Source organism: Excalfactoria chinensis, chromosome 3, assembly GCF_039878825.1.
Source record: "Excalfactoria chinensis isolate bCotChi1 chromosome 3, bCotChi1.hap2, whole genome shotgun sequence".
In the NCBI taxonomy this organism is placed as follows: domain Eukaryota; kingdom Metazoa; phylum Chordata; class Aves; order Galliformes; family Phasianidae; genus Excalfactoria; species Excalfactoria chinensis.
In genome coordinates this window covers 81888043-81910832 of record NC_092827.1, presented here as the reverse complement: position 1 = coordinate 81910832, position 22790 = coordinate 81888043, and the positions used below count along the sequence as shown (strand labels likewise).

Genomic DNA, 22790 nt, shown 5'->3' with positions numbered 1-22790 from the left:
TAAGAGACCAAGCGATCCTGCTCTTGATTTTCTCATGTTTTTGCAAGTTTACCCAACTTTTACTTTAGAGGTCAGACTGACACATAGCCCAGGAGATTAGCTGCATAAATCTCAGGGCAGCTTTCCCTCTTTGGAGGAAAAGTGCTGCTACACAAGGGGCAATCCATAGGCTTTTCACATGCTCAGCTTTAAACTCTTGCTGAGATATCTGGCAAAACTGAAGGGAGATGAGAGAAGAGGGGAAAAAATTAAAGAAATGGAGGCTAGATATGCACAAACAGAAACACTTTGCACTTCGTTCACAGCTTTTGATTAAACCCATTTTGCTCACTTTGGTACATTTCATGGAGAGAAGGCCAACACATACAAGCCAGCTAAAAGAGAGAGATAAGTTTGAGTTTTTCACTGGGCTCACTGATGATCAGTAGCAAAGCTGCAGCTAGAACTCATGTTTCATCCTGGTCTTGCTCTGTCACAGATGAGGTTTCAGGGAACTTCTTGGCCTTACCACGATTAAAGCCCTTACTGTCTAACGTGGGATTTTGACTCTCCTGTTTATAAAAAAAAATTAGGATCGCATCTGTTGAAATCAGGGTGACACATTGTAATAGGCTTTAGAAGAACTATAGTTTAGTGCTAATTTTATCTCCTAAGAAGCTACTTCACAAGAATGATCAACTGAAGTTTACTCCCAGAGACTTATTCTTTTTAATCTCACAGACAAAATTCAGTTGTGTTAATCCAGAACAAAGAGCTCATTTCTAGATTATATAGTTAAATAGAGCAGTACCTCGGATCAACAGTTCATGAATTTAACTTATGTAATCATGTTTCTGTAGCATGAGGCTGCATAAGCTGTTTAAATAGACTTACTCCTCGATCCAGGGAAGACCATTTGGGGAAGCATTGCTTCCGAATGGATTACGTAACGCATTATAAACGTTTCTCTTAACTAGCATCTCTGCCAAATAGCACCTCACTGCAGTTCTCCAACTTTACAATAAAAATACGAAGAACCTGTCTGGCCACTAATAGCATTCACATAAGGGGATTTTCAGTCTAGTTCTCTATAAGCATCCACTAAGAGGTTTAAACCACAAACTTTTACTGCAGCATAAAAAGGGACTATGCAGGACTTTCTAAAAACATTTGTGCAGAGGTATGAATAGCTGCCTTGGGGAAACTCCCCCATATTAATAGAAATAGCTGTTATTGCCCATGCTGTGCAATGGCTCAGAGGGAATAATTACAAGTATTCTTGTAACTTACTCTACTTGAATGCAGTAGTTTTCAGAATAGCATCTCAGTAAGTGGGAGACAGAAAGCAAGCTGACAAAAAAAAAAAAAAAAAGACACAAAATTTACCAGTATAAACGCTAGAAGCAAGTACCAGTAAAGGTAACAGACACATTTTTAGCCAAGGAGGCACAGGGGCTTGCTTCCCCTCCATTCTGCAAGATCAGATTGCCTTTTTCCCTTGGGATTTGTAACTGAACTAAGGTAAACTCAGTTTCATGGAGTGCAGTTTAATTAGCGAAGTATGAGTCCAGATCATAGGATATCTGTCAAACTGAAATCCAAGATAACAAGAAAGTGGGGCTGTTGACGTAAACCTATGGATTCTAACATGCGGCATTTCTCAACTGTGATCAATTACAGCAAAACTGCAACAGTAACACTGTACTCTCCAAACAGTTCAGCTATAACATCTTCCCATCCTTTTATCCCAAAACACTTCAGCTACAATGGCTTTTCTTGTCCTTTTAATTGGTCCTAAATAAGGGGAAGAGGTCATAAATGACTGACAGTCAATCCATTTTTATGGTCTGCCTCTGAAGAATCAATATCCACAGGTGTTAGAATGGCAATTTAACAGTGATTACTGAGGAATATTCAAATCAGCTGCTCTTTAAAGTTACTGTTGTCACATTTTCTCCAGTATTTCCTGGAAACACATCTTTTACTTTCTAGAAATCCCTGTGAAATTAACCAAAAAAACCCTGATACAACAGATAATACATATCTTCTTCGTATCCAAGAGTGTCATTCACAATAAAACAGTGCCGAACTCTGAGAGACCATGTGCCATTAAATCCCAGCTTTAGAGCTCTGCAGTTTTCTAGGGAAAAGGAATAACTGCTGTTTACTGATGCTGCCTGCTTGAATCTTGCACAGCAGTGAAAAAACATTCCACTGCATGAATATCACCAAAAACATTAGTGACCTTCCAGGAAGTCTCCATTTTCTGCATCTCGAAGTTGCCCAAAGAAGCAACCTTAAAAATCAACAGGAGTTCGCTGGGTGCCAAACTGAAGATTAAGAGGATTCATGGATCAATGTTTCATGAATTAAATAAATAAAGGAACTTGTAAGACTAGCAAGCTGAAGTCTCTCAATGCCCCGTGTTTAAATCAACCAAAACAGGGAAAGGGGGAAGGAGAAAGCAGGGAAAAGAAAATATTCAGACAATAGTCCAACTGTTTCTAAGAACAGAGGTAACAATAAATTTGCTTAGTGAAGCTCCAATTTTATTGACCTTCTCTTTAAGCACCCCCAAAGCTCCTAGATTTAAGGCTAGGGAAGATAAATCCTATAAGAGAAACTGTATCAATGATTGGCCTTAGTGGTTCATGGGTATACATACCTAAATTTTGCCAGACTAAGCATTTGCAAATGAAAAGTGAAGTCTCTGCTTCTACCTAAAGATATTTCAGAAGTTAATAATTCCTTGTCTTTCTTCATTTAGCAAACTTCCTTCTCTCATGATTTCAAGTTTCGCATATACTACTCAAAGCAGGAAATTTTAGCACACACCATACATTTACAACTCTTGCCACAAAAAGCCTGAATGCATTCTAGCTTGAGAAGAAACAGATGAACAAAGATTTATTATTACTTATTTACTGATGTAATACTTCTTTTGGTTTCCCTTGGTTAGGAAGCTGAAAGCAGGGACCTTGCCTGCTCTTGGTAAACCAGTGAATTCCTGAGAGATTTAAATAATGCCTGAAGAATACTTCTTTAAATGTCAAAGAAGTCGGCTTTGAGGCGAGGACAAAGGAACACAACCAAAGAGCTGGGATTTTCTGGTCTGCAGAAAGGATGTTTTTCAGGTTTTAATGCAGCAGAGGAGTCTACCGGTGAAGACAGGAGGGAACTGAGCATAACTTAAAGTCCAGCAGGAGGTAAAAGGAAAAAACAGGAGAGGAAAAGGACAAAAATACAGGAAGCTGAGAACTACAACTGATTCAACAGAAGGAATAAGCAGCACTAGATCTGACTGGGAAGCACTCAGTGAAAGGGCACAAATATATTATCTGAAGAAGAAATCCAAGAATGAATCTGTGATCTGAGAGCAAGCATCAATGAGAAACAAGAAGATGAGTTATATGAGGAGCCCAGCAGCCTGGTCAGCCAACAGGTAGGTGGCCATGGGCTGACAAACAACATTAGGAGCAAGTTAAAAATAAACTAAAGAGAAATCTCATGTCTAAATGGTGCAAAAGAGTTTGGACTCTCCAAATGAAGTTTGGTCTCCTCCAAAGCTTGAAATAGGTCTCTGAATATACAGATTCCCCCTTGTTTCCACATCCATCACTATTAGTGGGACTGACTAGCACAGTCCAAATTTCAGTCCACCCTGTGCGCACAAGTACAACAGTAATAATCTGTTCAGATTACCAGTTAGTCCAAGGTAAATACAAAATCCACTAGCGATATATTCAAATTATCTGCATTAATATTAACTATCCAAAAGACAGGAATTTCAGAATAGTCTCTCCTACAGATCTCATCTGCAGAACAGTTCAAGATGGTACTTCCCCCTTTCAGTTCCTGCTAACACACTGATTGTGTACAGCAAGCACTCGGGCCGACATTCCACACACACACACAAAATAAATAAATAAATAAATAAAAAAGAATTCTACCCCAAAGATCCTGCTGCAAGTACACAACGTACAACTAAACTAAACATATTTTTCAGAAAGGCATTCGACATGGAAGTTACCCGATGACAAATCTCATGCATCATTATCTAAATTGCTCTTAGAACAAACCATATTTTCATTACAATTTTGTATTACACATTGTAGAACAAACTCATCCAGCATCTGGATTTTCTTGCCAAAGTTCTCCAGTGCTAATAAACACAAAGCCAGTTAGTGAAAACTAGCATAGGTACTGTATGTATCGAGCATTAATTTAAAAAATATTTTCTATGAATAACAGCAAATAGCTCTATAGAAACAGCTTTCATATGACCCGGTATCCTTTTAGTGAGCATCACAGACTTGTTTCTACTTTTAATTACTTGAAAATTGCATATTTCATACAGTGATTATTTTTCTAAATAGACTTTCTTCTTTGATTCCCTATCACTTAGATGTTGAGTTGGAGTGCTAGATAAAATAATTAAGTTTTCATTTTACAGCACCATAGCAGAAGAGTAAACAATTTAATATGCTTTAAATAATTACTGGAATTTTATTTTTAAAGGCATTCTTTCACTCAAAACTCCTACTTGAGGTCAATCAAATTTTCTCAGCAAAGAATTAAGTCTGGACTACAGTTTTAAAGGATGGAAGCCTACCACATTGACAAAGAAGAAGACTTTCTTCCCTTCTGATAGCTGAGTGGAGAAAAATCAGCCACATAGAGACATGTACTAAGCAAAAGGAATGAAAACAAAGGTCTGTTTATACACTAAGCTCAATTCAGAACATGGTAGAAAAACAGGAAGGCACATTCTGAACCTGGTACCCATTTGGTTTCCGTATGCGGTTTTGTGTTTCTGATGTAATGGACTGATGTTAAAAGGCAGCATGCTTACACCTTGATATACACAGCACATCATACTTGAAGAGCTTTGGACCATGCTGTGAAGGCACACAGTGCTTTTTTCACAGTCTCTGCCAAAACAGGCGATAGAGGTTACAACCACACCAGTTGGTGGCAACCATGTAATATGAACATTAGAACACAGCAGAAGCAGGCAGCTGGATGAGGCTCTTAATTCTTTCCCCCTCCCAAAACCAGAGAACTGATGAGGAACACTGGAAGTGACTGTTCCCTCCAGTTCATCCTATTAAATGACAGTGTTGAAAGTATGAGCAGCGTGCAATACTGTCCTGCATTTGTTGATCCATTTTTTCAGTAAGCAGCACACAAAATGTCTCACCCTCTTCAGGATTTCTACAAGTAGGTGATAATTGCTTCAGAGCTTATCATTAAAATAAGGGAGTAATTAAGACATATTCCATTAAGCAAAAACAATTTTCCCATCAGGTTCAATGGAAACATACTCAGGCCTATTATTAGATGTAAAGCAGACTGAAGATGACACCAGGGCATTAGTTCTCATTTTTTACTTCCTGTTCCAATTTCTATTCAGCTGAGATTTTGAGACATCCTCACTTTGTCTAAAGGGAGGACAGATTGCAAGTCTGCAGCTGTGTGCTTCAAGACTACAAAGTGGCTGCTCGCAAGCCTAGCTATTTTCTATCTAAAAATACTTCACAACAGTAGGCTGTCATACTCAAAGATCTGCTAGGATGGGGATTCAATCCTTGTAAGACACATCATTCTTTTGTATACCATCTTGCAAGTATTCCTATCTGGAAAAAGAATATTTGGCACATATGTAAGTGAATACTGATAGTCAGCATGTACTAAAGAACCAGATTTTACAGCACAGTAATACAATGTCAGCCATACCAATACAATTCATTTTACAATTTCAATACAGTCAAAGACCTAACATTTAAAATTCAGAATTAAAATGCTTATCCAAAGACCACTCTGCTTCTTGAAATCTTTGCAGTTAGTGTTTCAGAACAGCAATCTGAATAGAAATGGGCCTTCAGAATGTCATGAAGCTTTCTGTCAAAGCTTGAGAACTGCTTTTGTCAGATTAATCCCTGTGGAGTTCTCATCACCTCCACAACCAGACAAAATATAAATGCGTTCTAATACAGAAATAATCATGATGCAAGAGCACACACAAAAGCATACAGTCAAGGGGGTAAGGAAGTTCACAGAGCCAACATTTTTTTCCAGAGAGAAATAATAGCCAAATGGGAGACCAAGCATCAGGGGACAAAACAGATTGCACAGTTTGAAGAAAAACAGGTGGTAAAAGGAGATTCCGTCCCAATTATGTCTGATTCTGAATAATATGGATGAAAATTCTAGACACAGCAGTACATTTTGTGCTTATTGTCAGATACGTCAAGAGGACATTTGTTGGTTCACAAGTTTGAAGCCAGACACTGTAATGAGAGATTGCTAAGGACCTTTTAACAACGCCTGAAACTTAAACTAGAACTTCTCTGCATCTTCCCTTAAAACAGACAATCTATAAACCTATGGAATGAAGATGTCTCAACATCACTTTCCTGCCCAAATCCATACATGAAAGCTAAACACAGTTTGCTACTCCTCTAAACCAGCCAAAGGAACTCTTTGAAACAGCGTGGGTTAAACCCCATACTCGTACTTATTCAATGATACAAGCTTCTATAGAAAAGCTTTTGCATCATCACCTAAGCCTGACTGACACTTTTATTACCCAAATCACTAGGAAGATTTTCTTGTGTACTACTTCTTCTGGACTTGGACTTTTGAGTAATGCACCAGTTACTCATCAGGAAGTGAAAAATGAGCACCACACATTATTTATGCACATTAGCAGCCCCGTCACAAGTAAGAGCAGTGGTTTTATAGATATCAAGGGACCATAAACAACCACAAGAAATTCAAACATACCATGCAACCTAACATATGTAATCTACTTTAACCAGAGTTAGCAATAAAGTGTTCTGTTCCGAAATGTCTGCCCTTAGTATAAGCATAATTCGAAGTACTGCAAGACAGACTGATGCAACATAGCACTCAGGAACCATACTGATTTGTATTACTTTAATGACTGTAATCACTGTATGTCAGAGCATTCTAACTGAAACAGTCCTCGGTAGGAAAAGAAAAAGTATACTGAATTCAAGATATCACTGTGAAGAGACATAAAATACCCTGGAAGAGTTGAGAGACAACCTCAGCAAGTCTCTTATTTTAAGTTAGACCAGTACTTTGAAACTCCAACTTGTAGGATTAGGGGAAAGGCTGGAGTTCAGCACACATTGAAGAGTTCTGTACCCAATATCTTGAGAAAGTATGTAAACTTATGCAGGTTTAGTCTCAATATGCAACAGCTAATAAATCTCAAAGAACTACAGTGTAAATATCCGCTTTAAATATATACCATTTCTCAAAAAAGATTATTACTATGAAGAAGTCATCATGTCATCTCAGTCTTGCAAAGGCCTGAGGAATGACAACTGCCACCATCCATCCCATAGCTTTCCTCACTTTGCCTTTCATCCTGCCAAGAAAAGCCATGAGTCTTTTCCCATCTGCATATCTTTCACAGCTCAATCTCCTTGCTGGGCCACCTGCAATCAATGCATTAAGCTTCAGCCAGCTCAGTCTCTCCTCCCAAATAATCTTTCCACATTTCCTATGAGTAAGAGAATACTGACAGAATCCCCTTTAACACTCAAAGACCTTATTTTCCTTCCATCTACTTTATTCTTCCTTGCAATTTCCCTTTTTACCTTTTTCCTCTCAAATTCTCTGTTCTCCAGTTCTTCCCTGATGATACAAACAGGAGGGACATAATGGCTGGGCTCATGGCCAGCAAGGACAGACTGAGGAATCATGCCTTGCACTTGTGTGCAGGTGAGGTGGCTTCAAGGAAGGCCAGCCAACAGCTGTCCCCTGGTGCCTGTGGGGAAGTTACAGAGCAGCTGGAGAGAAACCATGCACAATGGCATGTGTTAGGATGGCAAAAATAATGGGCATAAATTGAAACAAGAGAAGACCAAGCTAGATACAAGAAGCAGCCTCCCCCATGAGGGAGTAAAGCAGGGTGCCCAAAGTATCATTACAGTCTTTGTCCATACCAGTTTCTAATACCTGTCTGAATGAAGGCAAGTATGAATTCACAGCCATCCCTCTTCCCTCAAATCAAAGCATAAAGACCTGTGAGGGTACTGTCTGTAGGAACTGCTTTACAAAACAACAGTGCAAAAATGTCTAACCTCTCTAACCCTAGCCCTCAGCAGCAGCACATCACCAGTGGAAACAAGTCATTATCATTTATCAGGTAATAACATCAGCTATTGATGTGCTAGCATTCTTCCTTGTTCCAGGTTCCCGATAGCCAGCCAAAAAGCAAAGCTTTCTCCTGGATAGACTTCACAAGCCAACAACTTGTAACAAAGTCTTTTCAGCCTGCCAGAGCCATGACATCAGATTTAGGGCCACGTCCCTAAATCTTACACCGAACCAGGTGCCCACGGTGATCTAACATTCTTACAAAGACAGCCTGACCTTGGCAACTGCACAGGTGCAGTTATCAATCAAGGTTTTCAAACACAAGGACAGCCCAGCAATTTGCCCTGGACAGAACAGATGCACTGGTGTTGCCTAGATGGGTGCTAATTGCTTCACCCTGTAGCACTCAGTGCTGGCCAGAGTGGAGCTGGATCTGTCACAAGACTGAGAGGAGCAGATGCACCGAAATAGGTGCCCAAAGCTCTGGTTGCTAAAGGACAAACATAGTGACACTGCACAGCTGGAGGAAGCTCTGGAGAAGGAAAGTATATCAGGCACAAGTAGAATTTAAGTGGTGTGAGATGCCAACTATTACATATCTATCCTGATTTCTCTTTCAGAAGAAGCAACTGGTTTCCTGAAATGCCACTTAAGAATTTATATACAAATTTCATAGTATTTTGTCTCTGCAGTTCAGGAAAAAATAAATAAATAAATAAATAAATAAAAACCAAGATCCAACAATTTTGTTTTGACCTGTTTTAAGGAAGGTTTCCCATGGACTAAGCTGGCTCTGGAGGCTCCAAAGCCTATATTTAAAACTGATAGAGCAAATAGATCTGCTAAACACCCTATCTTTTTGTTAAAGCAATAAAGAATAAGGAGAAATGACTTAGCACAAGATTTTTCTTGTATACATGGGACATTCTCTTAAGGAAACCAGGATGCTTCCTGATCAGCATTTTAATGGGAGAAAAAAAAAAAAAAAGAAAAACAAACAAACAAACAAAAAAAACAGTGAGCTGACATGTTGTAAGAAATCAATATAGAAAGGAAATAAAGTTTATGCACATCAATTGCACAAGTCATAACCATAGGACTTCAGGTTTCATTAGTCCCAGCACTGATAGGAATACATGCTTGAATATAATTCCGCTCCATGAAACAAGTAGAGACTTGGTAGAGCACTGACACAAAAGCCAGAACACAGTATCCAAAGCATTTGCAGTCAGTAAAAGCATGTCCATCTAACTAATCAGAACAAAGGATAAGAAGACTTTCAGTTCTCTGGTGGTTTTGGACACACATATTTTGCATTGGCAGAATGCTAAGACTGTAAACAAATTAAGAAGTCATTGAAAGGCCAGAGGACAAACAGCATTTTTCATTTGCCCCACATTACAAAAAGGGACATTTCAAGAAAAAATGTTAAGTTTTGACAGAGAGGTCTGCAAACATTTTAAGAGCAATTAAGCGAATTGATACAGATCAGCCTTTTGAAGTTGCCAGTTTTCTTTTGTTACAGAAAAGTGGTCGAGGTTACTTTTTTACTTTTTAGGGAGGGGAGGAGGGTTGAGGAGTGGAGGGAACATGTTAAAAATGGATTCATAGCACTGAAATGAAAGCTCATCTGTGAGGCTGTTTCTGATGTTTTCTCTTCTGCTTTAGTTTTCAGTATATATAAACACAAACACAGAGATGTGTTTGAAGGCATCAAAACCAGCTCTTACAGTATTATTTAAAGACTTGTATGTTTTTTTCCCACGCCAGTTTGAAGCATTCGCAAACAGCAAAATTACTCTCCCCCATTTTACCGATAAATTTCACTTGCCCTAGATTTCTTAAGTGGATTTCCCAGATTTGCAGGCAGAAACTCTTATAGAGCCAGGAACAGGAGTTAACTCTGCTGGTTTCCTGCTCAGTAACTTAATGAAGAGGCCATCCTGTCTCTCTTGCACATGTACATTGTATAATTCCTTTGGGGACTAAGGGGAGAGGAGATGTGCGTGCACACAGACTCACATGCATCATAATGAGCTACTCTATGCAATAATGCAGAACATTTCTCTATAGGAACCCTGCCAAAAAAGAAACAATTGGCAGAAGACATACATTAACATGTTCACCAAAATATTCACATCCAAATACTCCACATCTCTCAAGAGTTTTCAGAGAGCTTTGCAGCCACTGGATTAAGAGACTGTAAGAATAGCATAAAATCACAGTTTTTACAGAGCAAATCAATCTTTCCAAAAATGCTCCTGTAATTTCTCACCTATGCACCTTCTCTGCATAATGGCCAAGTAACCTAAAATAGAAACCAATTCATAAACCAGAAAAAGACCTATGTTGTTGTCACAAAGGATTTATTGCAAATAGCTCACCTAGCTCTCATTGTAGCTAAACTTTACCAAGATGTCTTGGATAACCTGCTCAGAAAAACATGTATTTAAAACCTGCTTAAATTACCTGATTAAAAATCAGGTAGGAGCCTACTCACCCAATGGAAATAATTAACTGCACTGATACATGCTGAAGTCCTTAATAAACCTCCCTATTTTTTGTCTCTGGGCTGAATTGTAAGAGAAGGCAAACAAAACATCCTAAATCACATGGGTGGCTCAAGGAATTTATATATTTATTAAAAGTGCATTGAAAATGTATATATACAGCAGCTATTCAAGTTCTAAGCATTCAGCAGGTCTAGGTTTGCTCAGAAATTCTTGAACTCCCAAGTAACCTGATCTGAGTTTTGACTCAGAAAACGTAAGACCAGGTGAGATTTTCCTCATCTCCGTTTTCACTGTTACCATAGAACCAAAATAAGTGCAATTAACAATATAGACACAGCAATTTCTCATTATTACAGAAGACTAGGTAGTAAGTTTCAATAGCAGCCCCCCTGCTGGAGTTTGTTCCCCAGACAAACAGGGTGGTGAGGTACTGGCATAGACTGCCCAGACAAGCTGTGGATGCCCCATCCCTGGAGGCATTCAAGGCCAGGTTTGATGGGTTCCTGGGGCAGCCTGATCTACTCAGTGACAACGCAGCCCACAGCATAGAGGGTTGGAACTAAACAATTTTTGATGTCACTTCCAACCCAAGCAATTCTGTGATTCTATGATTCATTTTGGTCAGTTACAGAGCAGACCAGCTAGCTTAAGTGCCAGCTGACTTAAGAAAATCTGTTACAGAAAGATGTTGTTACCCCAAGGTCCCTTATGGCAACTTTATTTATTGCCAGATTCCCACTTGAAAGCCAGAAAATGTGTACTAAGCAAGATGGAAGATACGCTAACAGAGAACTTGATGCATGAAATAATAATATCAGTACCTCTATTAGTATCAGAGTGCATCAGGGTAACTGCATGACATTGCATCACAAACTTCATCTGCATCTTTTCAAGACATTCCAGATTAAAAAAATAAATAAATAAATAAATAAAATAAAATCATGACAAACTAGATAAGAAAATGAAAAGAAAAGAAATCCCTCGCTTCCACCATCAAACTCTCTTTTCTCTTTAAGGCCCTCAAAAATAATGAAAGAAAGAACATACCTCTACTGCTCTACTGGAATTTAATGTGGATTCACTTTTGGCTGTTTCTTCTGTGACTTTGAAGATGCTATTTTCATACGCAGAGCTGGAAAGAAAAAAAGAAAAAAAAAAAATCCTTTCAGAGACATGACTCTCAGACATGCTAGTTCCCCAGTGAAGAATAATGCCATATAAAGTTAGACCCAACCAAGCAAGTAGCTGATACTGTATAGCATCATAAGTCAGGAGTAACTATCTAGTAGAAATAGAATTGCATAAGGTTTTGACTGATATACTACAGAATTATGTTTCTTTCTCTATCTAGGAATAAAGTCACCATTTATAAGCTGTTATTTTTCTTTATTTACAGAAAGATCAACCACTCAGTACCAGCCAGAAAACCTTTGTATTTCTCTTAGTTCTCTTTTTGTTTCAAAGGGGAAAAGAAAAAAATTCAAGGACAGAGAGCACATTCCTTCTCAGTATCATTATGCACGTCACTGAATACATTTTTATAAAATCCTTCAGAAAAAGTAAGGTTCAAGAACAACAGATCTGAGGTGCACAATGCATATAAATATACCGTAAACGTTGTTCAGACAGTTTTGATACTTCAAATACAGTTTCACTTAGAGGTATCTTATATTAGTGCCAGTGTGATGGCAAAAAAATAAGAAGCCTACAGAAATATGTTTGTTGTATACTTTGTTATCTGAAATAATGATAAAAATAATCAAGCTGCAATTATGCTGTAAGTACAGATCCTTTCACATCCTCACTTCATCTTTCTTCTATTAAGGACTTTCATCCCTGAGGAGTCTTGGAGAGCTTTCCAGAGCTCACAGAACTGAGTCAAGCTCTGGAGCCCCAAAGCCAACAGCATATTCCCATTGAGTCACTGCTTTAGACTTTGTCACAGAGCCGAGTATGAACAACTGCATACCCACAGCATTACAGATGTGTTTCTGACTATCCTATTATATCCAGGATGCATGTTTTGTTATCCATCCCCCTCTACTCCAAACTAAATTGAGCTCTGTTTAGAAGAGACATTCAGCTAAGTGCTTGCATTATGTATGTGAAGCACAAAGTACAGAATGGAACCTTGTCTCCAAGACACATCCATCTTAGACCAACTCAGAGCACAAGCTAACACAACGTTCAGCAGTGCTTATATGATATTAATTACCATACAATTCTATCACAAAGCTACACATCTCTACCTATACTGTAGTGCTCAAGGATGAGTATAAAAAAACATTTCAAATTTTAAAAATAATACAAAAAATAAAATAAAACATTTTTCTTCAGAAATGGCATTCAATCAAATAGTAGAAATCTAGTCAGCATCCAAAAACCATCCAAGGACACAAAGGCATCAGTAAGGACTGCCCTCTCCCCCCCCCCCCCCCCCCTTTAAGTACTTTTGCATCTCTCCTCATCTCCTTAAGCTCAACAGGCCACAATTACATCCACTATTCAATAGAAAGGGCATATCAGAAACTTGCTAAACAAATAAACGTTGAACTGCATTACACTTTGAGGAAAGGTCAAGCACAAACAAGCCAGTGTTTTCATTCCACATACCCAGTAATTTTGCTAGTATTTTTCTACCAATTCTAAATGTTCAAGAAATAATGCCAGGAAGGTACAATATTATAAACATTAATTAAGCATTATCAAATCACCATTAAAAAAAATAATAATAAAAAATAAAAAAGGGCTTCATCCTAATAATTAATGGATCTCAAAGATACCTCTGCCATTTTTTTTACATCTATCTACTAACACAGGGTAGCATCCCCCATGCCATACTTCTTTGGCTACACTTCCAACTAGGAGAAGGCATATTCCCACAAATCTCCACCCCCACACCACACTTTCAGTCATACACCATTTCTCTCTCTGGTGCTTCATTCCTACCCTCATTTTTGTGAAAAGTAGTTCTTTTTCTTCCTTTATAAGGTCAGGTCTTGCCAAAAGTCTCCACACAATAGCACCTTCCTGAAAACTTCACCCATGTAATGATTCCTTCTCCTTATACAACCTTCCCCTGAGTGTTTTTATTCCCTACAGCTGTGCTCCTTCCTGCACCCTATTGTCTGTTTTTTACCCTTTCTCTGCATGTGAGCGTTTTTCTTAACCCCCCGGCCAATTAAGACTATTTGTTTGTACAGAGAATTTCTAATTTTTCCTTATGATATTTATTTGACTGTGACTTACTTCTTTCATCCCTAACTCTACAAAAGTCCCCAAAGACATTAGAAACTGCTGTTGAAAAAGTTAACGGGAATGGCCTGATTTGTACTTCCCCCCAAACAAGGTTGATGTAACATGGTTGTTGCCATCTGCTACCAAACAGAGGGAAAACTCATCTACCTCTGAATCTGCTGAACTTTAGCAGGAAATATTAAGATTTATTAATGAAAGCAAGCTGTGAAATGCTGCAGCTTAGCTATTACTTTGCAGAATATTAGCCATTCCTGAAACAATTTCACAATTTCTGGAGGGGTAGACAGAGATAAAGAAAAATACCCTTTTGAACCAGGGCTTTTTGCCTCTAGTCATTCAAGAAAATTGAAGGCTTAACTCAAGATTTAACCTTGAAGCTGTCCATTTCTCCACTAAGTTCAGTTAGTCACCTCTTTTAACAAAACCACTATCCTACAAGTAAGGAAAATCATATCTGTTAGTCACTTCACATTCTTTTCTCTGAGATGAGGAATGATTGGTTTGGGTCACTAATGCTGCAGCCTCTGAAAAACAGAGTTCTTGACTTTGAGCCCCCTAATAACTGTACCAGCTGTAGCTGAGATGATTCACAGATTTTTCCAACCATTAAGACAATTCAATCTCTTTGAGAAGCACAACACTGAAAGTCTTATGTGGTATTTCATACAGCACAATGGATCATAAACCACAGTGTAATTTTACTAGTTCTAAAACAAAAACTTATTAATGGAATAAAAATGATGGAAAAAATAATAAGGTTAAAAGCAGGAGGACATGTAAAACTCTTAAAACAGGATTGCCCTTGACAATAGCTGAACTCCAGAACAGAGGTTCCTTAAAAAGTATTCTTAAAAGTCATCTGACTGCGAGTTTTCATCTTTTCCTAACCTCAGATCGTAGTCTGCAAGCAGTCACGCTGAGGAAAGATGAACAGTTCAGGTTTATGCACTCTCTGTAGCATATAATCTTGGTAGGGAGGCTGTGTTGAAGCAAGCAGGCTGCTCTGTTATAGATCACAGATTGCTCCTCATCTATGCAAGTCCTGCCACGGGGAAAAAGTAGTCAAGAGTAAAAGAAAGAATGTAGAGCTTTCAGCAGAGGGAGGTATTGACACAGCATAAAACTCCAGGGGAGGGGAGCAGGGACAGACTGTTTCAGTACTTGGCTACAGTTAGAAGCTGAATATTCCTCCTCCGGCTGCATTAAAAAAATAAAAATAAAGAAATGGAATAGCCTGCCCTCAAACAGCTTTGCTCATCTTGTTTTCCCATTTGCAGATGTTGAGTTGCTTTCTGCTCTCTCTGGAGAAAAGAAGGGAAAAAAAAAGCACACAAACGAGAGAGTGGGGGAAGGAAAGGAAATAGAGACATAAATCTAATGAGAGAAGCCTTTGGTCACCAAAAATAGCCACAGCAGATAGTGTAACTAAAACCTGTGCCTACGCTGCCGGCGTAGCGCAGAGGGCAAAGTTACATAATATTTTCCACATTTATTTCAAGCAGGGCAGCCTGCCAGCTTGATAGATTTCTAGAAAGGGTGGGAGAGAGAGAGTGGTTTGATTCACAGACTGTTGTATTTACAGCTCACCCCGCAGCCACTGCCTTCCCTCTTTGGGCGTTTACCTTCACAGTTTGCAGACAGCAGTGTGAGTGTAACACTGATACAGAAAGTAAGTCACTGTTCAGACTGCCTAAAGCCCTGCTGCTCCGTAAGTTAGCTTTGCTTTTCTTGTTTTGCCAGGGCTAATGTGCACTGATCTGCTGAAAGCGCTGCCGCTATCAAAGTCCAGAAATTAGCAACAGAAAAGTGCTGAGACAAGACCTCGATGGTCAACAAGGGGGCTCCATGTCCTGCCTCTTCCATGCTGTCAGCCTGGGGAGGCAATGTCAGCAAAAGGAACAGAAGTGGTGCCTTCTGAAAGAACTGCAGAACTACCAACACAAAAGTTTCTCCATGACCTGTTCGGGCTAGAAGTTGGCAAAGATCTCCAAAATGCATCTGGATTTTCTCAAAAGGCTGGGCTACACCAATCAGGTGCCTGGGTGAAACCAGCTACTACTTTTCCTGTGAGGAAAGGTATAATTATGTGAAAAACATTCATCAAGGACAGTCAAACAAATGACCAAATGACATTCTGTGCTATGTGTGGCAGGACAATCCATAAAGTTAACCATTGCCCTGCATGTTTCCTGCATTTATTCTGTATTTTCTTTACATGTGTCAGGACTTCCATTGGGATTTCCCAAATACCTCATTAAGATTTTACTGTTGCTGGCAAGCACTAACACTACAGCTCCCCACCAAAGCAAGAAAGGAATAATGAGTAAAAAAAAATGACAAACAAAAACGTCTGCTTCCTATGTCCAACTTGCATGATGACAAAATGGGACTGAAAGAAAGAAAAATAGAAAACTGATACCACTGTAGTAATATTAGCATGCTCTCCATAAAACAGACTACAAAGAAAAAAAACAGGGAAGTTTAGACTCTTCCTTCCATTCCCATCTGCAATACATGCACAGCACCACACATGACTGTGCAGCCATGTTTGAATGGGAACACATGGAAAATGAGTTTGGCCAATTCTCACCAAGCTGAACGTAGCCAGACAGCATAAAAGCTGTTAATACATTCACGTACAATATTAGTGCCAGAATCATTAAATCAAACTTCTAAAGAAAGTTGTTCTGACCATGTTTTTAAACAAAGAAAACAAGAGGATGCCAGCTAAATGCCAACATGTCATAATTTTAACCTTCAGAGATGTTCCCAAACCAGTGTAGAGATAAAACAAAAGCACAATTCATGAAACAATGCAATGATGTCAATTGAGGTGCAATATTTCCTCCCGCCAGTAACATTGTGTGATCTGAGAGCATTGCCTTTGACCCTAAAATCACCCTCCAAAGCAAATTCCTTCTTTCCTAAGTTGGTCTCACCAGCAGTTTACAACTGGAGCTTCACTTTTACATTACAATGACCTCCACCGAAAATGTAGAACTGTCTAGACCATCATTAAAGAGAACTTTTGCTTCCTATGACCATGTTTAAAAGGAATCCCTCAATTCTTTGTCACGGAGGTCATTTTCACCTTTTTTCCAGTCCAAACTTGGACAGTATGCACATTGATAAAATCTAAACACTTACCCTGAGAGAATTCTGTATCCTCTACATTCCCCCTGAGAAGGTAACTAACTTTACTAAATGAAAAAGTAAATACTATTGAACTTACAGAACCAATAGTGAGCTTAAATAAATAAAATTGCCAGTTTTGAAAAAGGGTAACTTATTTGCAAGAAGATAAAACAGAATAAACTATCTCTAACACAATAAGCAATGAGATTATGGAGCACCGTCCAACTGTAACTGTTTTTCCACAGTGTTTCATTGCCATTGATTCAGTTTTCTGAATATTTAAAAACTGAATAATGAAGAGTGGCAGAAGGGAAAATAGAAGGGGAGGCAGAATTTTGCTTAGGGGGGAAGAACACAAAATCAGGAAAAAATGGCAAAATGGAAAAAAAGATGTTTGAGAAGAGCTGACTCAGACCCTGAAGAACAGAGAGTGACTGGGACAATAGATTGAGACACAAAGATGCTGGGTCAGTTCCAGGATCAGCCACAAACTCTGCAGCAAGTTGTATAATTTTTCTCGAGCCTTAATAAGCTATTGGCAAATGGGGCCAAAATCTCCAGACTCTTAAAAAAAAAGACAAGCTTTGACTGTGAGTCACAAGGTGTGCTGTGTCCACCATGATGTTAGGAACACCAGACATGGAACCCACTTGGCTCAAACACCTCACCAAAAGACAACATACAGCATCTGCATAGTCCTGCACCAAAATCAGCTAGTTCTCATCTTGCACATCCCCAGTACAAAATTACTGTCAGGCAGGAATATGCACTACAATTAAAGTGCAAACTTTGGAGTCACAGAATTCCTGAACACCCACAGGGAGGTCTACCAAAGCTCCTGTTCCACAGTTCAGCTGCAGAACCCTGTCAAATTGTAGTTCTTCTAAGACCTGAGTTTTATGCCACGTAGAAGTAAAACCACGCAAGGAAGTCTTCAGCCTAGAGGAGTTCCAAAGCAGTTAACATGTACTAATATGCTGAAATGAGACAGCCATTGCACTTCTCTCTCTCTCTCTCTCTCTCTCTCTCTCTCTCCCCCCCCCTCAAAGAGAGGAGAATTTATCATCACAGTTCCTGAGACACTAATAAATATGTTACACATTAAAAATGCAAACTTTGCTGTTGTCAGTAACTAAACAGAAATTAATTTAAACATAATTTTCCTGCTGCTACTTCAGTCCTTCAGAGTTCATATTCCTCCTCCTTTAGAAAAGGAAGTGCAGAAGCTGCAGGTAGGCAGCAGGATGGAAGAGAACACAGCAGTTCCCAGGGTAGGGCACATCCTTTCACCATATCCTGACTATGCACTTGGACCAGAACAGTCTGTGCACCGCTTTCCTCATCCCTTTTCACTCCTATCTGGTTGTCCTCCTAGGGAGATGCATGGTGAGATCTGTGGTGCCATCACAAAGGTCCTGTGCTGGATGTGAGAAACTGGGACCAGATGAGTGCAAGACTGCAGCCAGTCTTGACCAACAGACAGAGAAAAAAGGAGCAGATCTTCTTCCAAAGGGCATGCAGGGCATATCTCACAGGGCAGGCTGGGCACCTTACGGAAAAGATGCTCAGTATAAGCAGCTCATCAGCACACACAACGTTTCAAGGAAGAGATACAGCAACAAATCACAGCAACTCCACTCTGTCCTTAATCTGTCATACTCACACAACTGTCAGCCTTAGTCTGACTTAAAACCTTAGAGGTTTTCTTTAGAGTTCCCTTTAGAGTTCTCTGCACATAAAAGACTAACATGCTAGAAAAAACAGAAGAGTTTAAACGAACTGACAATGCAAGTTAAGACATAAAGCTCATTCCAGCTTTGCACCTTCCTGCTAAGTTTCACACTCCCTTCTCCTGGCACAAGCCTGAGGATTTCATACATTAGAAGTATATCAAATTGCTTTTTTATATATAATCAATTTTCATTTTCTCTTCGTGAGTCACAACATTCTATTTGGGGAAAGCACTTGAAATATATATATATGTATATATACCTACACATGCATACACACTTTTCTTTTCTGTGCCAATTAAAAAAGATTGTCTTTAATTACTTACAATTTGTTTGTACTGTGCAAACAAAGTGTAGATCCAAATTCTGCTGGTACATGATAATGTCCAAAAAAAATTTAAAAAAGAGCTTCAACCCAAAAGAAATTTTATCAAATTATATCCTAATTGTTCCAACACCTACATCTGAGGTATTTTGGGCACAAATTTAATCTCCTTTGGAGTCCAAAACTGAGTGTTCTGCAGAAAGATGGTTAGATTCCTTACATATCACAGATAAAATAATTCCTCTAGTGTGTATTGAGAGTTGCAGTTAGGTTTCCTCACTCAGATGTTCTGTCATACAGTTGAGATTTAAAGGTATATACATTAACATAGGGAGCATAAATTAAACGCAGACATTAAATTCTCCTTTTGCTCACAGTTTGCAAAAGTATTCAGTAACACTGGGAGAAGAACTTTGTTACAAACTAACATAACCCCTAAAATTGAAAGGAAAATGAAACCCACAATATCCAGAGGATGTTATAGCCATCTAAATGAGCAATTCCTGAAGAAATGGGTCATACTTGCTGCAACTTATGAGCACCTACAGCCCAGAGGAATGCAAACTCATGGAGCTGATGAGGTCTTCTGACTGCATGGTACATCAGCAGGCTCAGTGGGCAGCAATGATCATATGACAACACTAGTGCTAAAATAAATCTAAGTAATCCTAACCAGTTTCTTATAGTCATGGTTCTGCAAAATTGAGATACAACCACATAGGCCACATTTCTTCCTACTGATAGGCTCTTAGGCTCCTTGGGAATATAAAACCACAGATGCATTTCTGAGAGGAAGAAAAAGAAAACACAACCAGCCAAGAAAAGAGAGACAAAAATCACTCATATTTATATTCAGCAAAGACATGTAAAAGCCAGGTTGTGCTGGAGTAGGTAATCAAAACAGTTTTGGTCTATTCCTTGTCTGATTCTTGGGTATAGATAACTCTTATTTACACTGCAGTTTTCTCCAGCTGAAATCCTTGAAGCACATCTGCTTGGACTCAGTGGCTGATGACTCCTTTCCAGACTGCTCAGTCTACAGAAAGCTATCACCAAAGGCTCCCTTGGAATTTCCAGGTACATGTGTAAAACAAGCTCTATGTTTCCCATTGCCTTCAGGAACCCTGTGAGGTAAGCTGTGCACCCCAGCACCATGTACCCTGAGAACAAACTATAACATCACCCTTGTTAAAACAATTTAGTTCAGTTTCTCAAACACAGACAGTGAACTCAACAGAATAACATTAGATATGGTCCCTTCATTTGCAGCAACAAAGTCTCACTCCTAAACCAAAGCACATTACCATATACTTCAGAGTACAGCTTGCTAAAGGTAATTAAACTATGTGGATAGGTGCATCTCCTGCTTTCTCTTTGTTCACAAAGGGAACAGAAACATCAGTCCCTCTTGGCATTCCATGTAGCACAGGACATATTATTCATTGCCTGATCAAGGAAGAGGTGATTTTCTAAACTGCACAGAGAAAAACATAGAGCAGCAAAGGATGGAAATGCCCATCTGTGGTAATTACTGCACAGGGCAGGGAGTAAAATCCAGCTGAGAGAACAACTTCTGAATGCAAATGAAAAAGATACATGCATATATATGCTAGGGAAGAATCAACACCAACACATCTGAGAACTATTTATGGTGCTGTAGATCACCCCGCTCAGGAACCAGTCCCTCCTCACTGAAGATCTGGGCAAAAGGAAAGTACTTTCAGTTTGAATGCACCAAATTCAGCAACGAAGCAATGAGAGGCTTGCTGTGCAGTGTGCAGTAAGTGTGCCACTGAGAACAAGCCTCAGGTGCTGCTGGAACATGCTGTGCTCTTTGGCCTCACATCACCTGCTGCTATTGGCTGGCTCTAAGTATCAGATGGAAATATCACACCGCAGCTCACCAAAAACTGCACCCACTCTTTCACAGCAACAGACATTTATGGCTTACAGTTTGCGTCATTTATGCCCCCCTAACAACAGCAGCCTGCAGTTCTGCCTGCATATGCAAAGTAATCAAACTGCCTTATCTAGACGCATGCTTTCTTGTGGCTTTTTTTTTTTTCTTTTTTAAAAGGACAACCTTTATTCTACCATCCCCTCAAAAAAGGTGCTTGATTTCACTGTCGTAGTAGTAGAGCTTTGTGAGACACTTTGTTCAAAAAAATCCTGCTTTAAGAAAATACCTTGTTGTTGTTTTTTAATATCTTTAAGAATGCTTCATCCACTGGCAATAGCAGGACAGTGTTAACCTCAGTATGGGTGGCAGTATAAGGGTTGAGATAACTTGAATACTTCGTTCTGCCAATATTTGCTAAAAGTACTGGAAAATTAAGAGAGAAATCTGTAATTACACTCCAGACTCTAGATATCTTTAGGCCCTGCTTTGCAGAGGTTCTTCTGCACATTTTCTGTTCAAGATTTTGTCTTTTTGCTCAGTCATAATTCCAAGAGCCTTCCTCCATTTGAGAGGAGATGGAATACTTCTCTTCTGAGAGAGAGCCCTACAAGCACAATATGTAGGGCTTTGCTTTATAGAAACAACACAAACGAGGTAAGCTCTCCAGAACTTGACAACTGGAACATGCACCCACTAGAGAGGGAACTTGTTTTCCAGGTTCTGTATCGATGGGATTCATGCAGAGCATGACAGAGACTGGGACAAAGATCTTGCTTCTGCTATTACGCAGTAATTAAGAGCAAGTTACCAGATAAAAGTAGCACAGGCAACATGCAGAAGTCACTTCCAGAGATGGTTTCAAGGCCACTTTTACAAGGCATTCACTGGGAGGATGCGTCTGAGTATGGGCTGATATTGTCTACACACCAGATTTTCAAGTTGCATGGGAAACAACTACTACTGACAGCATACTTCTGAAATTATTGCCTTTACCATCACAGCTACTTAGACATAGATCATTTGAAAATCTGCCTATAAAAATGAGAACAGAATCCTTAAAATGAACTCAAACTCCTCCTTTTACACACACACTTGCATGGCAGATAAGGAAGATATCTGACAGTGGGAAAGAGATCTTTGATGAGTTAGTTTGTTCCTAACAGTTTGTGAGCAGCATCATTCCACATGCTTTGCATGCATCAAACAAGTAAGGGTCATGCAGCATTAGAAATGTCTGAGTTCTAAATAAAAGAACATCAAACCTGCAAAGAATCAATTACTACCATAGACTCAACTGTATTTTCAATGGAAAGCAGAAGATCTTAAAACCTTAAATATTCCTATTGTAACAACTTCATAGAAAGAACATTATTTTCGTTTACTGAAATATTCTGTTTCATAGTTCCCATTAATAATTACTCCAATCTGCCTTTTTACTGGCAAAATATGCAATCTTTCCTAATCCTTCAGATTTGTGAGATAGCAGCCTTATTTCTACTAGTGGTCTGGATGATCCTCCAGGCAATGGAATTCAATAAAGCAGATGGATTCAGAAAAGAACAGTTGTTGACCATGGCCATAGTGAGTATGCAATGTCAGAAAGAGCCCTAGGTTACACAGTTGTGAGCCAAGTGCATGGGAGGCAGACAAAGGTGCAAAATATGTAATCGTGTCCCTGGATGACAAAGACAGGATTTACACATTGGCCCCCGACCACTCTGGGTATATGCCATTTGCAGTGCTAGTGGGAGCTGAAGACAGCAAGCTTGTTGGCTTCTGGAGAACCAGTGAGGCTTGAATGTGTTTTTCCTTGGAGC

At 39.2% G+C, this 22790-nt stretch overlaps 1 long non-coding RNA gene across 1 annotated transcript in view; it reads right to left on the bottom strand.

Annotated features, from left to right (window-relative positions):
• Nucleotides 1-308: 308 nt before the first annotated feature.
• LOC140250095 (uncharacterized) overlaps nucleotides 309-22790 on the bottom strand; it is a 32983-nt gene continuing 10501 nt past the window's right edge. The window contains exons 2-3 of the long non-coding RNA XR_011903105.1: nucleotides 11673-11757; nucleotides 309-551 (exon numbers count right to left, since the gene is read on the bottom strand). This is a non-coding gene — a long non-coding RNA (uncharacterized lncRNA). The remainder of the gene's footprint in view (nucleotides 552-11672; nucleotides 11758-22790) is intronic.